Genomic DNA, 23,383 nt, shown 5'->3' with positions numbered 1-23,383 from the left:
TCTCCTCTGTGTTGGAAACAATTAAATCATACTAAGGATAATCAGTCTAGTAACACTAGAAAACTGGGCTATGTGCCTTTTAGACAGTGCCAATATATAATTTCCCTGGAAGATAAAGATTCTACAAAGTAAACTAGGTCAGATGACCTGGGATATACTGGGCTACATCTAACGGAAGCTCTTAACTTAAGTCTTATTTGTCACTTTACTAATACTGCTGGCTATGTTATTTGTATTTCACCTGTTTGACAAAACTGCTGTTTCTTGCACTGCCAAATGTGAGACTGAGGCCTCTGATAAAATAATATATAGTTCCATATGAGATCGATGATGGTAACAGTGTAAGATATGGGAAGAAGCAACAAGAGGGAATATTTTCCTGGACCAAGAGGCTAGTAAGACAGGTGGTCCAGAGAATTTTGGATACTGTTTTATGGCCTAGTCCAGTAACAGCACATTGAGTGGCCTGTCAACAAAATCTTTGCCAAACCTGAGAATGGACATTCTTAGCACCATGGGATAAAATGGTCATGAAATGCCCCCCTCAGAATCATGGTCAAGTTTATGAGCATAAAGGGGCTCTGCCAACTGAAAACTGACACTTGACATCTACATCTACAAAGATTAAATCATGGCCACTGCAACTGCTGACCTTCAACTCCCCTGAAAGGAGTTCAGGGTGAAAATCAGAAATGAGGCACTCTGTGCTCTGGGAAAAACTGGCAGAACAGGCCTTCAGATAGTTAGGTCTTTTCAGGAAAAGATTTTATGAGTCCCAATTCTTGCATCTTCGCATACCTAGACAAACACTGACATCATTAATGGTGAAATCTGCTTTGGCTATTAAAGAAAAGTTTACAATTAAAAGTCAAAATAGAGTAGCTATGGTTCAGACATCCTGGAAAATAACTAGGTGATGCTATGGATGTACTTTCAGATTAGACTTTGTATTGCTAAACACTTGAGTTTTCTGAGTCATGTCAGGCTTGGATGCCACCATTCTCAAAACAATGTCTGCTGGAAGCTAGTAACTGCAACCTTACTTTTTATAAAACTAGGCAACTGGCTATCTGGCTACAAGTCTCCCTGAAGTGCCAAGTCCAGACTGGGTTTCAGGCCTATTCTTCTAAAAAGAAATGAGATTTATTTTGTCTACTAAATTCCAGTTATCACTCCTCCAACTACTTCTAATTGGGTCTGTTACACCAAAATGGCAGACCAAGGGATTCAGATTTTAATCATACAAGACTCAGAACTAGAACTTGGAACTCAGGAATACTTCCGATTCAGTGTCTATTCTCCAAGCTGAGGCAGTCCTATGCCCCATTTGGACAGAAAGTTATCACAATCATAGTTGCCCAGTTCCCTAAATTAAAACTGAGCAGAACTCTGTGGGGCTCTGCAGTACAGATCTGTTCTGTGTTCTCCATTTCTTGTCTGTAGGATATAGGCTTCATTCAACCTCCTTGACCTTCCCTGAGTTCCAAAGGGTGGATTCAAACAATTGCTAATCAGGGAAGGGAGGGGATACAGAAACAGGAGAAACAATCAAATGGTGGTACAGCCTTGAGACGGGGTCCTGGTTCCTAGTCAAAGAAATACGCATAACAATGTCTTTGAGTTCTACAGAACTGGAGTCCCCACCCAGGTGGAGGATGATAACTTTAGACTAAACACAAGATTTCTGGAGCACAGCCCTGTTGCTTCCTCACCAACCAATCAAAAACCCTGCAGCCCTCACCCCAAATGTTGCCTCCTGTTTCTGGGGACCAGAGATGACTATCCTGTTAGGTCTCCTATTTGGCCCCTATCTATTTCATCTCTGAGAGGAGCCAATAGTTTCAAACTAAAGTGCTGTTATTACAAGGGTGAATGCTGGTTTCAGTCAAGGAAAAAAATACTTTGACTTAGATGAGGTAGAGAGAGACTTCTGTTCTGCTAGGCAGGCCTAAGCCCATGCACAGCAGGAAGAAGTTACAGGAGACCTCCGCCCCAATTCCCAAGAAGTATCGAGTATGAAGTCTCTCAGGGGGAAGTTGTTAGGGGAAGCACACTGATTGAAACTGCCCACCCTGGCCAGGCACCATAGTAACCATTCGCATGAGTTATTTTATGACAGGAGATCCTGTTAAGGAATACGTAACTAATAAGCCACCACCAACCGGAAGAGGTATGGGAAAGATCGAAAGGAGACACTGCTATCCGTCCACTTTCCAGAATCCCTCTCGTTAGCATCCATCTTGGCTGAGCGATGCATGCGCCACCAGGAAAGACTGAATTAGAATGATTGGCCAAAGACCACCCGGAAACTAATCCCATCACCGTAAAACCCGAGACTGTGAGCCATGTGGCAGAGCTGTTCTCCTGGGTTCCCTTACCCTACTGCTCACCACTTGGGTGCTCTTTCCCAATAAAATCTCTTTCTTTCTCAGCACATGCGTCTCCTCGGACAATTCATTTCCAAGTGTTAGACAAGAGCCCAGTTTGGGGCCCTGGAAGGGGTCACCCTTGCTGCAACAGAAACAGTGACAGATTTTATTTTCTTGGGCTCCAAAATCATTCCGGATGGTGCCTGCAGCCATGAAATTAAAAGACGCTTGCTCCTTGGAAGGAGAACTATGACAAACCTAGACAGCATATTAAAAAACAGAGACATCACTTTGCTGACAAAGTCTGTATGGTCAAAGCTCTAGTTTTTTCAGCAGTCATGTATGGATGTGAGAATTGGACTATGCAGTGTTGAAGATTTTGGTTATTCTAATAGGTGTGCTTTGGTATCTCATTTTTGTTTTGATTTGCATTTCCCTGATGACACGACTGAGCGACTGAACTGAACTGATGACCTATGATATGAAGCATCTTTTCTTATGTGTGTTTGCCATCTGTATGTCTTCTTTGGTGAGGTGTCAAGGTATTTAGTCTTTTTTAACAGGTTGTTTGTTTTCTTGTTGTTAAGTTTTAAAATTTTTTATTTATTTAGTTTCATTTCTTCTTGTTTGTGCTGGATCTCCATTGCTGCTCACGGCTTTCTCTAGTTGTGGTGAGCAGGGTCTACTACTCATTTCTGTGCATGAGCTTATCATTGTGGTGACTTCTCTTGTTGTGGCCTGAGGGCTTAGTTGTTCGGCGGCATGTGGAATCCTCCCAGACCAGAAATGAAACCGATGTCCTCTGCTTTGGCAGGCAAATTCCTACCCATCGTACCACCAGGGAAGTCCTTGTTTTTAAGTTTTAAGAGTTCTTTGTATATTTGGGATAACAGTCCCTCATCAGATTGCTAAAGATCTGAGGCTTGTCATAATTTTCTAGACACTGTCTTTTTCAGGGTAGAGTATTTAATTTTAATGAGGTCTAGGTCATCAATGATTTGTTTCATGGAAGGTGCCTTGGCATTGCATCAAAAAAGGCATCACCATACCATGGCCATGTAGGTTTTCTGCTATGTTATCTTCTATGAGTTTTATAATTTTGAATTAATTTTTGTAAAGGGTGTAAGGTCTGTTTTAATGTGTATGTCCAGTTGTTCCAGCACCATTTGTTGAAGAGACCATCTTTGTCCCATAGTATTACCTTTGCTCTTTTGTCAAAGATCAGCTAACTTAGGTAGGTCTATTTCTGCGCTCTGTATTCTGTTCCATTGATGTATTTGCTTTTTCTTGCACCAATATCACACTGCTGTGGTTACTGTAGCTTTACAGTAAGTATTGAAGTTGGGTAGTGACAGTCTTCTGAATTTGTTCTTCTCCTTCAAAATCGTGTTGGCTATCCTAGGTCTTTTGCCTCTACGAGTAAACTTTAGAATCAGTTTGCCAGTCATGAGTTTAAGTTTCAGATTGTTAGAATCAGTCCATAACATAAGAGTTTTGATTGGGATGGCATCGAATCTACAGATCAAGTTGGGAAGAACTGACATCTTGACAATACTGAGTCTGTCTATAAGCATAGAATATCTCTTCATTTATTTCATTTTTCTTTGGTTTCATTCATCAAAGTTCTGTAGTTTTCCTCATATAGATTTTGCAGACATTTTGTTAGATCTATAGGTAAGTATTTAATTTTGGGGGGTGCTAATTAAATGGCATTGTGTTCTTAATTTCAAATTCCACTTGTTCACTGCTGGTGTATAAAAAAGTGATGGACTTTAATGTCAAGTTAATAACCTCTGTATCCTGCAACCTTGCTCTAATCACTTAGTTCGAGGAGTTTTTTGTTGATTCGTTTAGATTTTCCTGTAGAGATGATTGTAGGGTACGGGAGTTAGAGAAGGCGAGGTTTGAGGTTCGGGAAAAGAACAAGACCGGCACTTTACAGGAACAGATCACCTTTAATGAGGCGAGAAGGGGCAGCAGTCAGATTAGTGAGTTGCTGCACTAACCCAAGAAAAGAGTAAGCATATATAGGCATATATGTGGAAATCTACTGTCTTAAGGGGGCCGGTTCCTCTCTAAGGTTGTTCGGAGTAGTCATCTCTTCAACGGCTGAGGTGAGGAATTCTGGAGATCAGCCAGAGGCTGGACCGTCTGGAGCTGGGTGTAATCAACCTTAACATCCTTTATTTTTTTTCCTTCGGGTGAGAGAGTTCTTTGTTTTGCATAGAATGGTGGGGAGGACCCGGACAGGAGTTTAAACTCCAGGCTATTTTGAGCCATGTAACTTTCCTTCAATGATCATGTCGTCTGTTAACAAAGACAGTTTTATTTCTTCCTCCCCAATCTGTATGTATACCTTTTATTTCTTTTTCTATTAGTCTTATTGAATAGATGGAATGTTCAGTACCAGAGTAATGAGAGAGGACATCCTTGATTATACCTGACATCAGTGGGAAAGCCGTGAGATTCTCACCACCAAGTATGATGCTAGCTGTCGGTTTTTTGGTAGACATTCTTTATGAAGTTGAGGCAGTTCCTCTCTATTTCTAGTTTCCTGAGAGTTTTAACCATGAACTCTGTGCTGTGAGTATGTTGGGATTTTGTCAAATGCATCTATTAATATGATCATGTGATTTGTCTTTTTTAGCCTGTTCATGTGACGTATTGCATTAATTGATTTTTGAATATTGATTCAGTCCTGCATAGCTAAGATAAAGCCTGCTTGGTTGTGGTGCGTCATTCATTTTATATGTTGTTGGATTTGATTTGCTAATATTTTGTTGAAAATTTTCACATGTATATGAGAAGTAGCGGTCTACAGTTTTCTTGTAATGTCCCTGTCTGGTTTTGGTAATAGGGTAATAACAACCTCCCAGAATAAGTTAGGAAGTATTGCCTCTGTTTCTACCTTCTGAAAGAGATTATAGAGAATTGTTACAATTTCCTCCTTAAATGTCTGTCAGAATTTCACCTGGTGCTTTCTGTTTTAGAAGGTTATTAATTATCGATTCAATTCCTTTAATGAATGTAGGCCTATTCAAATTGTCTGTTTCTACTGGTGTGAGTTTTGGCAAATTGTGTCTGTTGCAGTGAAAAGGAAAAAGAGTGAGTTTTCCTGAAGATAAAAAGAACAGTGAGAAGGCCTGAACATTCCTAGTTTCTTTTACTTTAACTGCTCCTAACTCTGTATGTTTGTAACTAAGTTTGTTTTTCTGCCCCCTAACTCCGCAGGAGCTACATTTTGCGCCTATTGTCCTTTGCTTACCCTTACAACACCCTCTTCCTCTTGTTGTTCCTCTTTTTTTTAAACATACCAGGAAGAAGGCCACAGAGCCGCTGAACTGCCAGACTCAATTACTGGGTTACTGATGCCAGCCTGTGCGTGTCTTTGAACAAGATTGTAGCACTTTTGTTCCTCATCACTGACCTCTGACTTCGAATCCTCATCTTATACAAGCACTAGTGGTAAAGAACCAACCTGCTGATTCAGGAGACGTAAGAGACACGGATTTGATCCCTGGGTCGGGAAGATCCTCTGGAGAAGGAAGAGGCAACCCTCTTCAGTATTCTTGCCTGGAGAATTCATGGAGAGAGGAGCCAGTCCATGGGGTCAAAAAGAGTTGGACACGACTGAGTGACTGAACAACAACAACAATGGCTTGAATCTCTGTTGAGATACAATTTTTGGTGGCCAAACGATGGGCCCTTTTAAAATTAGAGAAACTAACCAATTAGTTTCTAGAGCACAAACCAAAGAGCCACTGACCATTCCGCGGTCCCTAGGAACGTCACATACGGATACCAAATTTGGGGCTAACTGCAAAGCCATTAGACCATGCTTAGAAAGGTGCAGATTTTGAACCTTTGGTTTGGATGGGATACTGTCAAAGGGCTTCCCTGGTGGCTCAGATGGTAAAGAATCTGCCTGCAATGCAGGAGACCTGGGTTCGATCCCTGGATCGAGAAGATCCCCTGGATAAGGGAATAGCAATCCAATCCAGTATTCTTGCCTGGGGAATTCCATGGACAGAGGAGTTTGGCAGGCTACAGTTCAGGGGTTGCAAAGAGTTGGACATGACTGAGTGACTAACACACACACTGTCAAAAGGCTTACGAGACTCTGAAACTTAAACTCATGACTGCCCCGGCCCTAGGCCTGCCTGATCTCCAGAAAGAATTCAAACTATATGTGCATGAGAGGCCGGGGATGGCCCTGGATATACTTATACAACTGGTGGGAGACATTCTCTGACCAGTAGCTTATCTTTCAAAACAGCTGGACACCACAGCTGCCAGCTGGCCTCCCTGCTTACAAGCAGTGGCCACCACCTGTGATCTACAGAAAGGTTCACTTTGTCCATACAATGACATTGAACATCCCACACCAAGTCCTGGTTCTCTTGGAACAAAAGGGTAGATACTGGTTGACATCAGGGAGGATGGGAAAACATAAGACAATCCTCCTTGATGATCTCAACATCACCATTGGAGTGAGCAGTGTTTTAAATCCTGCTACCTGCTTCCCTCACTCCCTAAGAAGGACATCCTCCAGAGCTGCCTGGAGGTTTTGAAGACCACTTACCCCAGTCAACTGGATTTGACAGGTAAGCCTCCGAATGAGGCTGATTGGGACCTGTTTACTGATGGCAGTAGTTTTGGGAAAGAGGGTCAGACGTATGCAGGATACGGAGCAGCTACGGAGTAGCTACGGAGCAGCAGGTGGTTGCCGCAGCAGCCCTGCCCACACCCCACCTCTGCACAGAGCTGAGCTGATTGCTGTAACCGGAGCTCTAATCTTATCAAAAGGAGAAAGAACCTGACTTCCTGGGCTCTGCCTGACTCTGGGGATCCCAGAGCCTTTTATAAAAAGTAGATAAAGTAAGGAACAAAAAGAAAAAGCCTTCTAAACTCTCCCTCAAGACAAAAGCTTGATGATTGGATCCTAATGAAAACTAAAGTTATAAAAGTTGACGGAACTTAGATAAAGGTATATAAAATTAGTATATTAAACAGGCTTTGTATCAGGTGGTTACAACTCTTATTTAAGTATATTGTGGGATAGATAAGGGGTATAGATTGCCACTAAGAAAATATTAATTAAACATAATGAAGAAACCAGTAGAGTTACCTGTGCCATACAAAATAAGCAAAAACTGGGAACTAACATACAAGGGCTAATAAAAATAAAAATACTAATATTGCTTCGGTTTAATTTATAAATTCAGAAAGGTCTTTGCCAAATGCCTTATAAAAACCTTTGAAGACATAATCATTTAAACTCTAAAGTTACAAAATATAGAACCTTGTAAAATAAATTTCACTTTGATTAAAAATTTTGTCACTGACTTTAGTAACTTTAGGTGACAGAACCGTTTGTTGAAAAATTAAACAACCATCTTTGTCTTGCAAATGTCTCAACCAGAATATGAATACAGGCCACAAGTACCCGAAAAACTATTAAGTTTATCTTGTAATGCCGAATTCATTACTAAGCTTTTAAGTGAAGCCATCAGATCTCTTGTCTGCCTGTTTATGTCTGTGTACCCATTATACATGAGATATCTCTATTTCTGAAAGGTAATATTGAAATTAAATTCATAAGGAGCATCTTTTCTCTTATGCTGTGACCTACAACAGGTTGATAAAAACAAAGATAAAACCTTTTCTATTTCTCCCTACCTGATCCTGCTAGAGTTTAGCTTCTCCAACTGGCTCTCCTATGGACTTGATGGTTTACTGCACCTGAATTACAACTAGTTATACTAATCATTGCTTAATTTGTCCTTTGTTTCCAAATTGCTTATGCTATTGTCTTCCTGTTACACTAGGACTTTTTCATTGTTATTAGCTGCATTACTTAGATCCTATTTTATAAGATTGTTGTTTCTTATTGTACCCAGTGTGTAACCAGTCCTCCAACAACAATAATGATGACTTAAAGCAGTTAATCAGAAATGCAGTTCCATATAAGGTCAACGATTGTAACAGTATAAGTCTAGATATGGGAAGAAACAACAAAAGGGAATATTTTCCTGGACCACAAGAGACTATAAGTACAGGTAGTCCAGAGAATCTTGAATACTGTTTTATGGCCTAGTCCAGTAATAGCACATGGAGTGGCCTGTCAACAAAACCTTCAACAGACCTGAGAATGAGCAATCCTAACACCATGGGACAAAATGGTCATGTAATACCCCCAAACTATGGTCAGATTCATGACCCTGAAGGGGCTCTGCCAACTGGAAATTGGCAATTGCCATCTACCTCTACAAAGATTAAATCATGGCCACTGAAGCTGCTGACCTTCAATACCCCCTGAAAGGAGTTTAGGGTTGAAATTAGGAATGAGGCACTTTGTGCTCTGGAAAAACTGGCAGAAGAGACTTCAGATAGTTAAACACTAACAGGAGAAGATTTTTATGAGCCCTGATTCTTACATCTTCTCATACCTAAAGAAACATTAACATCATTGATGGTGACAATCACTTTGGCTAACAAGGAAAAATTACAATTAAAGTCAAAATAGAGTAGCTACAGAAATAACTAGGTGACACAATGGTATTTCAGACAAGTCCTTATATTGTTAAGAACTAACTATTATATGTTTAAACAATGAAATTGCTCTGGATCATGTGTTGACAAAAGCAAAAAAAAAAACAAACTGTAATGACCAATAGCCACATTAAAGGTTAAGACCCACTTAGATAAACCTAGACAACTGGCTACCTGGCTACAAGTCTCCTCGAAGTGTTAAGTCTAAATTAGCATCCATTTTTTTCTATTTTGTTGTCATTCCTCCAACTACTTATGAGTCCAAATTGCTCCATTTGTTTGGACAAGAAGACCCAAGCACTGACCTATCTGAATCACAGTCAAAATTGTCATCAAATGTATCTTGCTTCTTACTTCTTCTTTGGCCTCTAGCTATAATAACTCTTTTAGTGATTTATGGCCTCTGTTACTTTAAAACTGTCTGTTAAGTTTTGTCTCCTCCAGATGACACCAGTTCTACATCAAGATAATGATGATTGTGGGAATAACCATAAAACTCACCCAGGGGCCCCTTAATAAAACAGGATGAACACTCCATGACCCCCATAGGTAGGGTTTATGAGTCCCATGTCAGCACTGAAGAAGTTATGGAAGACAGGCAGTCTGTCCCTTGTCACCCCAATAAAGATTTCTTAGGGTTCATGTCTCTCAAAGGAAATTTGAAGGAGACAGATGGGCCCCTGAACTGAACAGCTAGTGATTGTCAAACAGAACAAAACTGAGGTTCTGTCCTCTGCCAGACAAGAACAACACCTATTTCCCTTCCTCCCTTCTTTCTCTTTCCTGCACACAAAGAAGATAAAGAAAACAGTGAGGAGGCCTGAACATTCCTAGCTCTTTTACTTTAACTGTTCCTTACTCTGCATGTCTGTAACTAAGTTTGCTTTTCTGCAAGTCTTCAAGAGTTACATTTCACACGTGTTATCCTTTGCTTACCCTTACAACACCCTCTTCCCTTGTAGTTCCTCTTTTTTCCACATCAGAAAGAAGGCTGCAGAACCACTGAAATGCCAGACTCCATTACTGGGTGACTGATGCCAGCCTATGAGTGTCTTTGAACAAAATCCTAACACCTTTGTTCCTCATCACTGACTCCTGACCGCTAGCGCTCATCTTAGATAAGCCTCTAGACTCCTCATGGAAGGGGGACAGTTCTTGAGGCATGAGCCTACTGGCTGAGAATCAAAGCGACCTTTCTATTTCCTACAAACTCTGTCTCCGTATTTTTTATTTGTCTTTGGTGGGCAGAGAAAGCCAAGATTTTGGCCAGCAACATGTCTTTTAAGGAATTGGTCCAACTTATCTAGATTAAGAAATTTGTGGGCATAAGTTGTTCACAGTATTCCTTTAATAATACTTTTTTAATTCCCACAGGGTCAGTAGTGATGGTTTCAATTTAATTTCTGATATTGGTAATTTGTGCTCTTTTGTTTTTTCTTAGCCTGGCTAGAGGTTTATCAATTTTATTGATCTTTTCAAAGAACTAGTTTTTTGTTTTATTGATTTCCTATTTTACTGATTTCTGCTGTCACTCTTATTATTTCTTTTCTTCTACTTGTTTTAGATTTGATTTGCTCTTCTTTTACTAATTTCCTAAGGTAGAAACTCAGATGAACTTTGGGTCTTTCTTCTTTTCTTACATGTGCATTCAGTGCTCTAAGTGTTCCCCAAGCACTGTTTGGCTGTATCCCACAAAGTTTGATAAGTTATGTTTTCATTTTCATTTGGTTCAAAATATTTTAAAATTTCTCATGGTGCTAGTGGTAAAGAACCTGCTTGCCAATGCAGGAGATGCAGGTTCGATCTCTGGGTTGGGAAGATCCCCTGGAGGAGGAAATGGCAACCCACTCCTGTATTCTTGCCTGGAAAATCACATGGATAGAGGAGCCTGGCGGGCTACAGTCTATAGGTTGTCTACAGACAACCAGACATGACTGAAGCAACTTAGCATGCACGCATTCTTCTTTGCCCAGGTTTTATTTAGAAGCATGTCATTTAATCTGCATGTATTTTTGGATTTTCCAGTTATGTCATTTATTCCCAGTTTAATTCCATTGTAAGTCTGACAACAGATATTATATAGCTTCTATTATTTTATATTTGTTAAACTGTGTTTTATGGCCCAGAAAGCGGTATCTCTTGGCGACTGTTCATGCTAGCTTGAAAAGAATGTGTATTCTGCTGTGGTCTCCAATAAAGCCCAACACACTTGGTATACAATGCAGCAACTCCACCTCAAGGCTACCCTAGAACATGAACTGCAGGCATTTATGTTCATAGCATCCACAGAAGATTATAGCCAGAACCCACATACAATCTGAAAGTCTATCAATAGGAAAAAAGATAAACGAACTGTGGTATACTCATAGGGTAAAATACTGCTCATGGATTTAAAAAAAAAAAAAAAAGAAAGCATTATTGTTAAGTGCAACAACATGGATAACTCTCAAAAACAACATGCATACCGGGACTTTCTGAGTGGTCCAATGTCTAAGATGCAAGGCAGGGGGCCTGGGTTCAATCCTCAGTCAGGGAACTAAGATCTCACATATCACAACTAAGACCCAGTGCAGCCAAATCAATAAATGTTACAAAAACAACATGCATACCATACTGAATGAATGACTGATCATATTTAGATAACATTCAAGAGCAGATAATGGTCATCTGTGGTACAGAAGACTGAATGGTGGTGTCCTCTGAGTGCAGGGGTGGAAAGACACTCAGTTGGAAAGGATTCGGGGAAAACGTGCGGGTGCGATGGAGAAGTTCTTTATCTTTATTTGGGCGGCGAGTACACAAGAATCTTACATAAAAAGTTATAGGGCTATATGTGTACTTTACTGCATAAAATACACATATTGAAGTACAAAGAGTACTTCAATCATGTATGTTGTCGGGAAAAGATAAAACAAGTGTGCAAAGATGACAGAGATAGACGGTGCTGTGGAAGCACGTTTACAGCTTAGTCCGGCCGATGCAGTGCACACCAGCCACCTGGTCAAGTGGCAATTCAGACCCGAGTGGCCCCTCTGAAGCCCGCCTCTGGCTCTGACTGGCTGCGCACAGTGCAAGCTGCCTTCATCCTTCTTTGGGAGACTGGAGGGAATAATGGTGGTACTTTCTCAGCTTGGACACTGCCCCACCACACTACACTGTATCCTGCTCTTCCTTCAGGGCCTCCCCCAAACCTGTCTTTCTGTCTCCCTCCCCCATCGGCCCCTACATAATTCTGGTCACCCCAGACTCTCCAGTAGAAATCAGTTCACAAGAGGCTGGCCTAGGAGCCACGGCATGGATGTGACTGGGGGTCATGAGTGGCTGCCCAGGTCAGTCATCATCACTCACAGAGAATGAGACCCAAAGTGCTTTTGCTTTTTCTTAATGCTTAGCAAACTTAAGTGATCTCTATTTTTTTTTTTTTTGCCTTTCCCTAATTTCACATACTGAATGAAACATACTTTTCAAGTGCTAAAATCATTGGATTTAATTTTTATTTCTTTTGTGTCCTCTTACAGGGCTTTGCGGTCAGTGACCATTCAATTTATACGGCAGACCAGCAGTTCTCAAAGTTTGCTCAGGGGACCCCTGGAGGGTCCACACGACCCTTCAGGGATTTTCCAAGGTCCAAGCCTATACACTGTAACATGAATTGCCTTTTCTACTCTCATCCTCCCAGGAGTTTACGTTGGAGCTTTCCACTGTCTACTAAGAAGGTCTGCGTGCCTCAGTGAACCAGCATTTTCAAATGAGGGATGAGAAATGATACAAGATCATGCAAGCGCAAAAGACCCACTTCAGGTGCCAGACAGACCACTATATTTCACGTAGCAGAGTAAGGAAAATTCATTTTCAGATTCTACATTGCAACTCATCTTTAAGAAAATACCATTTGTTGGGATTTCCCTGGCGGTTCTGTGGTTAAGACTCCCCACTTCCACTGCACAGGGCACAGGTTTGATGCATGGTCAGGGAACTAAGGCGGCTTCCTCAGGAGCTCAGCAGTAAAGAATCTGCCTGCAGTGCAGGAGATGCCGGTTTGCTCCCTGGGTTGGCAAGATCCCTTTGAGGAGGGAATGGCAATCGCCTCCAGTATTCTTGCCTGGAAAATCCCACGGACAGAGGAGCCTGGTGAGCTACAGTCCATAGGGTCCGATAGAGTCGAACATGACTGAAGTGACTTAGCACACATGCACACATAGGGAACTAAAATCCCACATGCTGCACAGTGTGGTCACAAAACGAAAATGATAGGGAATGATTTTTAAAAAAAGAAAGTATCATTTGTTGAACTTTGGCACAGGATCAAAGCAGGATAGCCACAGTTATGTAAGAAGGATACTAAGACACTTCACACTGAAACTTCCCTGCTGGTTCAGTGGTTAAAGAATCTGCCTCGCAATACAAGGGATGTGAGTTCAATCCCTGGTTGGGGAACTAAGATCCCAGTGCTGAAGAGCAATGAAGCCCACACACTCCAACTACTGAGCCTCTGCACCACAACGAAGATCCCACATGAGGCAATGAAGACCCTGCACCCCACAGCTAAGACCCAACACAGCCAAATAAATAAATATAAATAAAGTTACTCCACACTGTTCTGACTACGTATTCATGTGAGGCCACAGTTTTGCCAGTCCTTCCACCAAAACAACACGTTACAACAGACTGAATACAAAAGGTGCCCTGAGGACCCAGCTGTCTTCTGCTAAGGACATTAAAGAGATTTGCAAAAGTTTAAAACAATGGCATTCTTTTTGCTATTTTGTTTTGGAAAGTAAAGTTATTTTTCACAAAAATATGTTGACATGCAATGACTATAGTGCTGTTATTTTAAAGTGAATTAACAAATATTTAAAAATTTTCTGTTTTAATTTCAAATGCATAACCTACAGGCTTCCCTGGTGGCTCAGACAGTAAAGAATCTGCCTACATCGTGGGAGACCCAGGTTCCATCCCTGGGTCAGGAAGATCCCCTGGAGAAGGGAATGGCAACTCACTCCAGTATGCTTGCCTGGAGAATTCCACGTACACAGAAGCCTGACGGACTATGGTCCATGGGGTCCCAAAGAGTTGGACATGACTGAGTGACTAACACAGAGACACAACCTACAGAAACAAAAGCTTCTGGGTCCTCGGTCACTTTTAAGTTTACAGAGGGTTTCTGAGACGAAAAAGTTTGAGGACTGCTGTTTCTGGCTGCCTGACTAGAATATTGAGCAGACCCTTTAGAAATGGAAGAACCAGATACTGCAGTCAGACAGACCTGTGTTTCCATCAATGTTCCACACTGTGCTGATGGATGTGGAGTACCTAATTTAATATCCCTGACCCTTGGGGTTTTATTTTTAACCTGTGCAATGGGAAGAATAACATCATTTTCAGAGCTGCTGAGGGTAAATGAAGTAATGTACCAGCACAGTTCATCTGCAGCTAGCAGGCACTCAGACATCTCCTTTTTTTTGCATGTTGCACTTGGTTCTCTAAGGCTTTGAGGCAGCCAGAACCTCAGTTGAATTAGGATTGAATTTCAGATCCCCGGCTGGCTGGTCAACTACACGGACAGAAAGGCTCTCCATGTCATGGGACACAGCCCAGGATGGTCATAGGAGGGTAGAAGGGCTGACACTTCAGAGCTCTTCCAACCTTGGAGAGGAACTGTTCACCTTTCAATGTATTTAAACTGAGGTCACCAAGTCCTGGAGTGGCGAGCAGAAGTGCACATGCACACACTGACCACGCACAGACCATGAGACCCCCACGCCACGTCTCTCCCTCTTCGCCCTTCTGCCATCTGATGGTCAGTCTGCTCTTATATGCATTCTTCCTGGAATGCAAGATGTGTGAGAAACAAAAGCAAAAGCCCAACACCCAGATGCCTTTCCTTGTTCCTGGTTTTCACTCTTCATGAAACTAGTTTTGTTGGCTTTAGTGGCTGAGATTTTAGGAGGAAGAGCATGGAAACTGGATCAGATTGACCCATATCTCCTAGTGCCGTCCCTCAGTGTGAGCCAGTGTGTGTGGTGGGTGGGGGGGAATCACAATGCCACCTCAGAGTGACAGGAGGGGACGATACCTAGAACAAGGCTGGGTGCACGAGAGTTAGTGTCAGTTACTCACTGGTGTCCAACTCTTTGCAACTCCATAGACTGTAGCCTGCCAGGCTCCTCTGTCCATGGAATTCTCCAGGCAAGAATACTGGAGTGGGTTGCCATTCCCTTTTCCTGGGGAATCTTTGAACCCAGGGATCTAACCCGGGTGTCCTACATTGTAGGAAAGGCTCCCCATAAAAGGTCGATATTCTCATGATAATGGGTCATTTTGTCTCTCACTATCATAAGCAATCAAGAGAAAAACCAGCTGAATTTCAGTTTTGATTAAAAAAAAATATAAGGGACAACCAAAGAAACACTGTATGACATCTGTCCTAGGATATTCTAGGGAGAAAAAAATGTTTCTTAAAGGTAACCACTTCGGGAAAGAAAATAAAACAAGAAAACTCAACAGCTTGTGTAAGTAATAGTCCAAAAAAGGTAAAAGAAGAAAACGAAAATATCTTTGAAACTCAAGAGCTTGGTGAGTTGAACTGAGCTACAGCGTGTTGACAGTTCTCAGGCGTGTAGGACCCCCTTCCCTGTACCCAAACTATCCCCCATCAACCCAAGAGCATACCGCCCGGGACCCCCATGTGAACCCCATCCCGCCCCTTTTCTTTCCCATCTTCCGGTAAAGATCTCAGCCCTCCAGATGTCCATCCGGCCTGGGGTGCTTCCAGCTTGAAAGCGCATGATTATGAATGCTTTTCCTTGGGGAGTGGTTGGAGAACTGAAGATACAGGAGCCCCTGAAGAAGTCACCACAGCACAACCCCGTGGCGACCTGCCCGCCCCCCCTCACTCCTGCGGGTCCCCGCGCCACGTGGTCCTCATGACGTCACTCCGACAGCCCCCACTGGTCCCCCTACTTCCTGCCACCCTTCCTTTCCAGACGTTGTCCACTTTTCCACACCCCTGCACGTGCCGAAATCCCGAAGCCTGCCGATTTGGGGAACAGCCAGGGTTCGAGGGGGCTCTGATCCCCTGGAGCTCGCCCTCCCCCGCGGCAGCTTCTGGAACCCTCTCCTGGGGGCGCTCGAGTAGGGTCTGGGGGGCAGCCAGCCCGGAGGTCCTAGGCCACGTGGTGTTCTCACTCAAGGCCCCCTCAGAGGACGAGCGCGGAGTCGGGGGCGCAGGTTTCTCGCGTGCTGAGAAGAGTGGGGGAGTCCGACCAGTGAAGCGCAGCCCGGATGTGGGGTATCCGTCCCCGGAAACCAGAGGTGTTGGACACCCTTGGGCTCATTCCCGAGACCCCCAGGCGGACCCCTCCGACCCCCGTTGGCCTGCATGGTGGCCCGTGTCTCCATAAACCGCGAACCGGCCCCGCGGTCCCGTCCCGAATCCAGCCCCAACCCGGTCTCCTCTAGGCCAGAACCGGGAGCAGACCCCACCAGATCCCATCTCCGTGCCGCCCCGCCCCTGGCCCTTCCTGACCCTGGTTCCCGCCCCCTCTCTTACTGCGTGGCCGCCTCCGGCTTCCACATGTTCTGGGCAGGCGGCGCCGTGCCCACTCCATCCCCTTTCCCGCCGGTCCGGGCACACGTGGCGGGGTCTATGCAGCCTCTCCCGCCGCCGCTGGGGGGCCGCACTCCAGTCTGCTCTGGCTTTCCCTCCAGGTGGACCCCAGGGGAAGAAAGTTGGTTCTCCACAGCCTGTCCCGCGTCTGTCCCGCAGATGCTGGCGTGGGTATGGTATTTGGGTCCCTCACGGCCTTTCCTAAGCACCCTCAACATCTCCACAGTTGTTCCCTGGGCCCACCGCCGCCTCTCCTGTCCCCTCCCTTTGGGCCCACACCATTCTCCCTACCAGGGAGAGCCCCCGGGGAGGCTCAGGAGCCCACAGTTTCCTAAGGAGGCACCACTGGTGGCCCAGTCACTACCCTGGGCTTTCCTGGGGTTGTGTTAGCTGAAATTGCTCAAGGAAATGACCCCACTCCAGGCCATGGCCACAGCCAAGTTCTCAAGGCAGAGGAGACTGCATTCAAAAAGGGTAGGCTGTATGTTTCTAGAAAGTTGTCCGTTTCTTCTAGTTTGTCAAATTCGTGGGCATACAATTGTTCATAGTATTTTCTTATGGTTTTTTTATTTCTGTGGTGTCAGGTGAGATTATTCTCTTTTTATTTTCTATTTTGTGTGCTTGGGTTCACTCTCTTTTCTTCTTGGTGAGCCTGGTCAAAGATTTTTCAATTTTGTTTACCCTTCCAAAGAACCAGGTTTTGTTAATTTTTTCCATTGTCCTTTTAATCTTTATTTTATGTATTTCTTTACTGATCTTAATTATTTCCTTCCTTCTTCTGACTTTAGGCTTTGTTTTTCTTTTTGGAATTCTTTTAGGTGATAGGTTAGGTTGTTTACTTGAGATTTTTCTTGTTTTTTGGTGAAGGCCTGTATCACTATGAAATTGTGGTTGGTGGGGGATGGACTGGGAGCTTGGGATTAGTATATAGGATGGATAAACAACAAAGTCCTCCTGTACAGCACAGGGAACTATGCTCAATATCCTGTGATAAACCCAATGGAAAATATTTTTTTAAAAAAAGAATGCATATATGTGTATAACTTAGTCATTTTGCTATACAGCAGAGGTTAGCAGAACATTGTAAATCAATTATACTTCAATTTTAAAAAATATCCTATAATAAACCATAATAGAGAAGTAGATTTAAAAAGATTATGTGTATATATATATATGTATATATATATACACACACACACACACATATATATATGTATATACATGAAGTGAAGTGAAGTGAAAATCACTCAGTCGTGTCCGACTCTTTGCAACCCCATGGACTATACAGTCCATGGAATTCTCCAGGCCAGAATACTGGAGTGGGTAGCCGTTCCCTTCTCCAGGGGATAGATACACATATATGTATACACACACATATATACATACATATACATATATATACTAAGTTGCTTCAGTTGTGTCCGACTCTGTGTGACCCTTTGGACTGCAGTCCACCAGGCTCCTCTGTCCAGGGGGTTTTCCAGGCAAGAATACTAGAGTGGGCTGCCATTCCTTCCTCCAGGTGATCTTACTGATCCAGGGATTGAACCTATGTCTCTTTACGTGTTCTGCATTGGCAGTCAGGTTCTCTACCATATGTGCCACCTGAGAAGTCTATATATATATATATATATGTATGTATAACTGAGTCACTTTGCTGTACAGCAGAAATGAACACAACATTGTAAATCAACTATACGTGAATGAAAAGTAAATTAAGAAAAAAAAAGGGCTGGCATTGAAAAGAATACATTTGAATCAGTTCTAATGAAGTGGATGAAACTGGAGCCCATTATACAGAGTGAAGTAAGCCAGAAAGAAAAACACCAATACAGTATATTAACACATATATATTGAATTTAGAAGGATGATAACAATAACCCTATATGCGAGACAGAAAACGAGACACAGATGTATAAAACAGTCTTTTGGACTCTGTGGGAGAAGGTGAGGATGGGATGATCTGAGAGAATAGCACTGAAACATGTATATTATCATATGTGAAACAGAACGCCAGTCCAGGTTCGATGCATGAGACAAGTGCTCAGGGCTGGTGCACTGGGATGACCCAGAGGGATGGGATGGGAAGGGAAGTGGGAGGGGGGTTCAGGATGGGGAACACATGTACCCCCATGGCTGATTCATGTCAACGTATGGCAAAACCACTACAATATTGTAAAGTAATTAGCCTCCAGCTAAAATAAATTAATTAATTTTTTTATAAAAAAGGGCTGGATGTTGGAAATGGCCCTGTTCAGGATTGGTATGTGAGCTCCCTTGGCCAGGCAGCCCCCATTTCATGCTCTGTCCATCAGCATGGCCCTGCCCACTTCCTCAAGTCAAGGTTCAGCTTTCCCACTGAGGTTTTCTGTCCCTTTATAATCGTGTATCCTTGGGAAAAAAAAAAGAAAAAAGAAGTATGAGGAGCCCTGGTTGAAGTATTTTAGAATTAATCTCCATATCAAAATGTTTCTGTGAAAATGCTCCCCACCTCCTCTTCATTCTCCTGATGCCCCACCCAGGTCTTTTGAGTATTTGCTACAAAGTCAGGTTAATGGCTTTTTTCACATGGCTGATGCACCTGCTGGCCTATAGGTTCCTGGTGGGCGAGGACTATGCTTATTCTTTACGTCCCCAGCGTCCAGCACTGCTGAGGCACTGAGGAAACACTCAGAAATAAGCTGTGTGCTGCATGGATGCCTACAAAAATGCGAAGCAGGTGACAAGTCCAGGTTTTGCTTAGTTCAGCTCCCTATTAGTCAGCTGGGGCTGGTGTAACAAAACATACCACAGGCTGGGGATTTCAACAGTAGGAGTTTACTTTCTCACAGTCCAGGAGGCTGAAGTCCAACGTCAAGGTGGCCGAAGATTAGGTCCTTGGTGAAGTCCCTCTTCCAGGCTTACAGATGGCTTCCCTCTCATTGTGTGGTCCCATGACTGTGTGTGTGTGTGTGTGTGTGTGTGTGAGAGAGAGAGAGAGAGAGAGCGCCCACGTATCTGTGCTCTGGTATCTCTTCCTCTTATAAGAACACTGACCCCGCCAAGAACTTCACCCTCACGACCTCTCCTAGACTCGATTACCCCCCAGAATCCCATCTTCAAATCCCATCACATTGCATCTTAGGACTTCAACATATGGATTTGGGGCTGAGGGGAACACAAGCATTCATTCTGTAACAGCAGTGATCATCCAAACCCAGGGTTATATGAACTTCTAGGAGCTGGAAGGAGGCCTCTTACAGGGAGTCTTCCTTCAAAGCCCTTATCTTGCAAGTTAAGAAATTGATGGTCATGGGTTAAGTGACTTGTCCATGGCAGTGTGTCCACACCCATGTGTTATGTATAAATCTTACCCCTTTGTTTTTTTTAAAATTATTTTTGGTCACACTGGGTCTTCATTGTTTTGCACAATCTTGCTCTAGTTGCTGCGAATGGGGGCTACTTTTTGTTGCTGTGCACAGGCTTCTCCTTGTGGTGGCTGCTCTTGTTGCAGAGCATGGGCTCTAGGAAGGCGAGCTTCAGTAATTGTGGTGCACAGGTTCAGTAGTTGCAGATTCCAAACTTGAGAGCACAGGCTCGGTAGTTGTGGCACATGGGCTTAGTTGCTGCATGGCATGTGGAGTCTTCCTGCACCAGAGATCAAACCCATGTCCCCTGCATTGGCAGGCAGATTCTTACTCACTACGCCTCCAGCTGCTGCTGCTGCTAAGTCACTGCAGTTGTGTCCAACTCCAGGGACATCCCTAAATCTTACCTCTTTGAAAGCCTGATCTTCAAGGGCCTCAAACTGGATTCAACCTGGAGTAATAATAAGCTTGTATTTTTGTATTTTCATAAAACAGTGCTTTGGCTACTACCTGTAACTGTAGCTGGAGTTCAGGCCACAAGATCAGGAAAAGGAGTCATACTTCCAATTAGCTCAGTCACTGGTGTTGACAGCTAAGGTATTTGAACAACACAGGATTTGGCTGGAGAAGAGAGGCTTTCTGAGAGAAATAAAAACACTGAAATCACTGTTGTAGTTTGTTCTTGACATCATGGAAAGAAGTCAGAATATCTGGTGAAGAATGCAAAGCAAAAACTCCTTGGTCGCATTGCCTAACAACCATCGTGCCGAGGAACCTGGCTTATTCTTTTCTCCTAATGGAGCTTTCCTTTTAAAAACCATGATCTAAAGCTGCTTTTCTCTCACAATGTCTAACAGTGAACAGCACGTTGCGAGAATAGCAAGTAGTTCCACGTATACACACACACACACACACATTTTTCAAGAGATGGCAAGAAAAAATTTTAAAGCCTGTTTAATAAAAGTGTCTGCCTTCTTTCTAAGGAGAGAAACAAAGGCAGCTTTCACTTTTGCATGGGCTTAGTTTCACCTGGTCCTCACCTTCCTCCATTCCCTTCTCCAGGGGATCTTCCCAACCCAGGGATCGAACCCAGGTCTCCCACATTGCAGGCGGATTCTTGACCAGCTGAGCCACCAGGGAAGCCCTACTTATGGACAGGACTTGTTTATTGTGTTTTAGTCCCAGAGTCATGTCCAATTCTTTTGCAACCCCATGGACTATAGCCTGCCAGGCTCCTCTGTCCATAGGATTCTAAAGGCAAGAATACAGGAGTAGGTTGCTGTTTCTTTTCCAGGTGATCTTCCTGACCCAGGGATCGAACCTGAGTCTTCTGTATTGGCAGGTTGGTGTTTTGTTTGTTTGTTTTTTTTACCACTGAGCCACCAGGAAAGCCCAAGACTTGTTTATCCAGTTACTAAAACCATACTTGGCACATAGCAAATTTTCAGTACCTTTTGAATAAATGAATGAACAAATGAACTCTGGAAATCAATGGAATAAAGTAAAGACCACGTTTAATTTGACTTCACAAATTCTAGGTTCCAGTCGCAGCTCTGCCACATTTCTAATCAGTTCACCTAATTCTTCCAGCCCTTAGTTTCTTCACCTTTAAGATGGCATGGTGATGATGACGATTGTTAACTGTCTGCCTCTATGGTTTTCATAAAGATGAGATGAAAACTCCCATATAGGGTTCCTGGGGGAGTTTGAAGCCAGCAGTGACAAACGGGAATGCTGAATGGGGCTTCTGGGCTGGAGTGGGAAACCACCTGCCCCACCCCCACCCCCCATGTGCAGAGGGAGGACATTACACTGAACAGACCACAAAAAGCAGTTTGTCTTCAAGCTCCCCCCCCCCCAAATCCCCTCCCCACATATTGGCAGCTGGAGTTAGAAAAAAATGTGTGCTGGGAATTAGGAATCTAAAGTCCCCACGTCCTAGCTCTCTTCCCCAGCCCACTACTTCCACCATTCTGGTTAGTGCTGGTGCAGGCTTCTGGCTCTCAGCTGGGGACCCATGTTGGAATCATGAGGCACATCCAAGTGCAGAACAAAGGCCTCACCCCTGAGATGCTGACGTTGTGCAGAAGGGAGCCCAGGAGCTGACATTTGTAGAAAAACTCTAGATAGCTCCCATATGTAGACAGAATTAGGTACTACTGAGTTAGTACGTAAGGTTTTGGGGGCGTTCTTGTTATTTGGGACCAGATAATTCTTTGCTCTGGGGGCTGTCCTGTCCCCAGGAGGATGGTTGGTAGCAACCCTGTTCTCTGTCCACTGTGGCCAGTGGCATTGCCCCAGTTGTGAGCACCACAGAACTCTCCCTGGGAGGCAGAACTGTCCCAGGTGAGAAGCACTGGATTTGAGAAGAAAGGATCGCGGGAGAGAGGCTGTCATGGCATCAGGCCCTCAGTGGGCAACCCAGGACCTGCACCACCTGGGAAGGAGTGGTTGGAATTGCGGACCCCCGCTACCCCAGGGGGCTGCCGGAGATGCTGTGCAGGGGATGCTTTGAGAGCACTGTCAGGTCACCCGTACTTCTTTCCTCTGGAAGCACTTGTTAACAGAGTTAACTTATTTTTTTAAATTGGTGGATAACTGCTTACCGTGTTGTGTTGGGTTTTGCTGTGCAACAACGTGAATCAGATGTATGCATGCATGTATCCCCTCCCTTTTGAGCTCCCTCCCCCTCCTCATCCCAGCCCTCTAGGTCATCACAGAGCACTGAGCTGAGCTCCCTGTGCTCTACAGCAGCTTCCCATTTGCTATTTTACACATGGTGGTGTGTATACGTCAATGCTACTCTCTCATCACCCCCACTCCTTCCCCTGCTGTGTCCACAAGTCTGTTCTCTACATCTGCATCTCTATTTCTGCCCTTCAAACAGGTTCATCCATGCCATTTTTCTAGATTTCTTGTATACATGTTAATATATGATGTTTGTTTTTCTGTTTCTGACTTCTTCACTCTAACAGAATTAGTTTATTAAAATAGCAGTTCACTGGGAATTCCCTAGTGGTCCAGTGGTTAGGACTTTGTGTTTTCACTGCCATAGGCCCAGGTTCAATCCCTGGTTGGGGAACTGAGATCCCACAAACTGTATAGCTCTGCCGAAAAACATAAAGAAACAAAAGAATAAAATAGCAATTCACCATCTGCATCTGGGTGACATTCAATCAGAGCATCAAGGTGGATAGGACTCTTAAGTATTCACTCCAAGTGCCCAGGTGAAGCCTCTGGGTTGGGGGGTAGGGGTGGGGTGTGGCCCCTTGTAACACAGCTAGTCAAGGTGTGACAGGGAGGGGAGGTGAGAGGGTCTACCTGGGGTGTGCCTACGTCGGGTCTTGATGGATGGGAGGGGTGGGGTGGGGACAGCTTATGAGGGAGGTTATGAGAGAAGGGATGCTCATAATCAGGGAGCTGGGTCACAGAGACAGCCTGTTCCTCCCACCCCTTCCTTCTGGACACCTTGCAAATGACAGTCATGCCCAGCTATTGCTTCCTGG

General features: G+C 43.8%; 1 protein-coding gene and 1 non-coding gene across 2 annotated transcripts in view; one reads left to right on the top strand and one right to left on the bottom strand.

Moving 5' to 3' along the window:
• FAM3B (FAM3 metabolism regulating signaling molecule B) overlaps positions 1 to 16,555 on the bottom strand; it is a 93,839-nt gene extending 77,284 nt beyond the window's left edge. Inside the window, exon 1 of the mRNA XM_081574163.1 lies at positions 16,474 to 16,555. The gene's annotated coding sequence lies outside the window, so the exon portion shown is untranslated. The remainder of the gene's footprint in view (positions 1 to 16,473) is intronic.
• A 6,331-nt stretch (positions 16,556 to 22,886) lies between these two features.
• TRNAE-UUC (transfer RNA glutamic acid (anticodon UUC)) lies at positions 22,887 to 22,959 on the top strand. Its single transcript has one exon. It is a non-coding gene; the product is annotated as a tRNA-Glu (tRNA).
• The last annotated feature ends 424 nt before the right edge of the window (positions 22,960 to 23,383 follow it).

Source organism: Giraffa tippelskirchi, chromosome 2 (assembly GCF_054371585.1).
Source record: "Giraffa tippelskirchi isolate mGirTip1 chromosome 2, T2T-mGirTip1v1.2.pri, whole genome shotgun sequence".
NCBI classification, from domain to species: Eukaryota; Metazoa; Chordata; class Mammalia; order Artiodactyla; family Giraffidae; genus Giraffa; species Giraffa tippelskirchi.
Note: the sequence above shows the minus strand (reverse complement) of the source record. Positions and strands in the feature narration are given on the sequence as shown.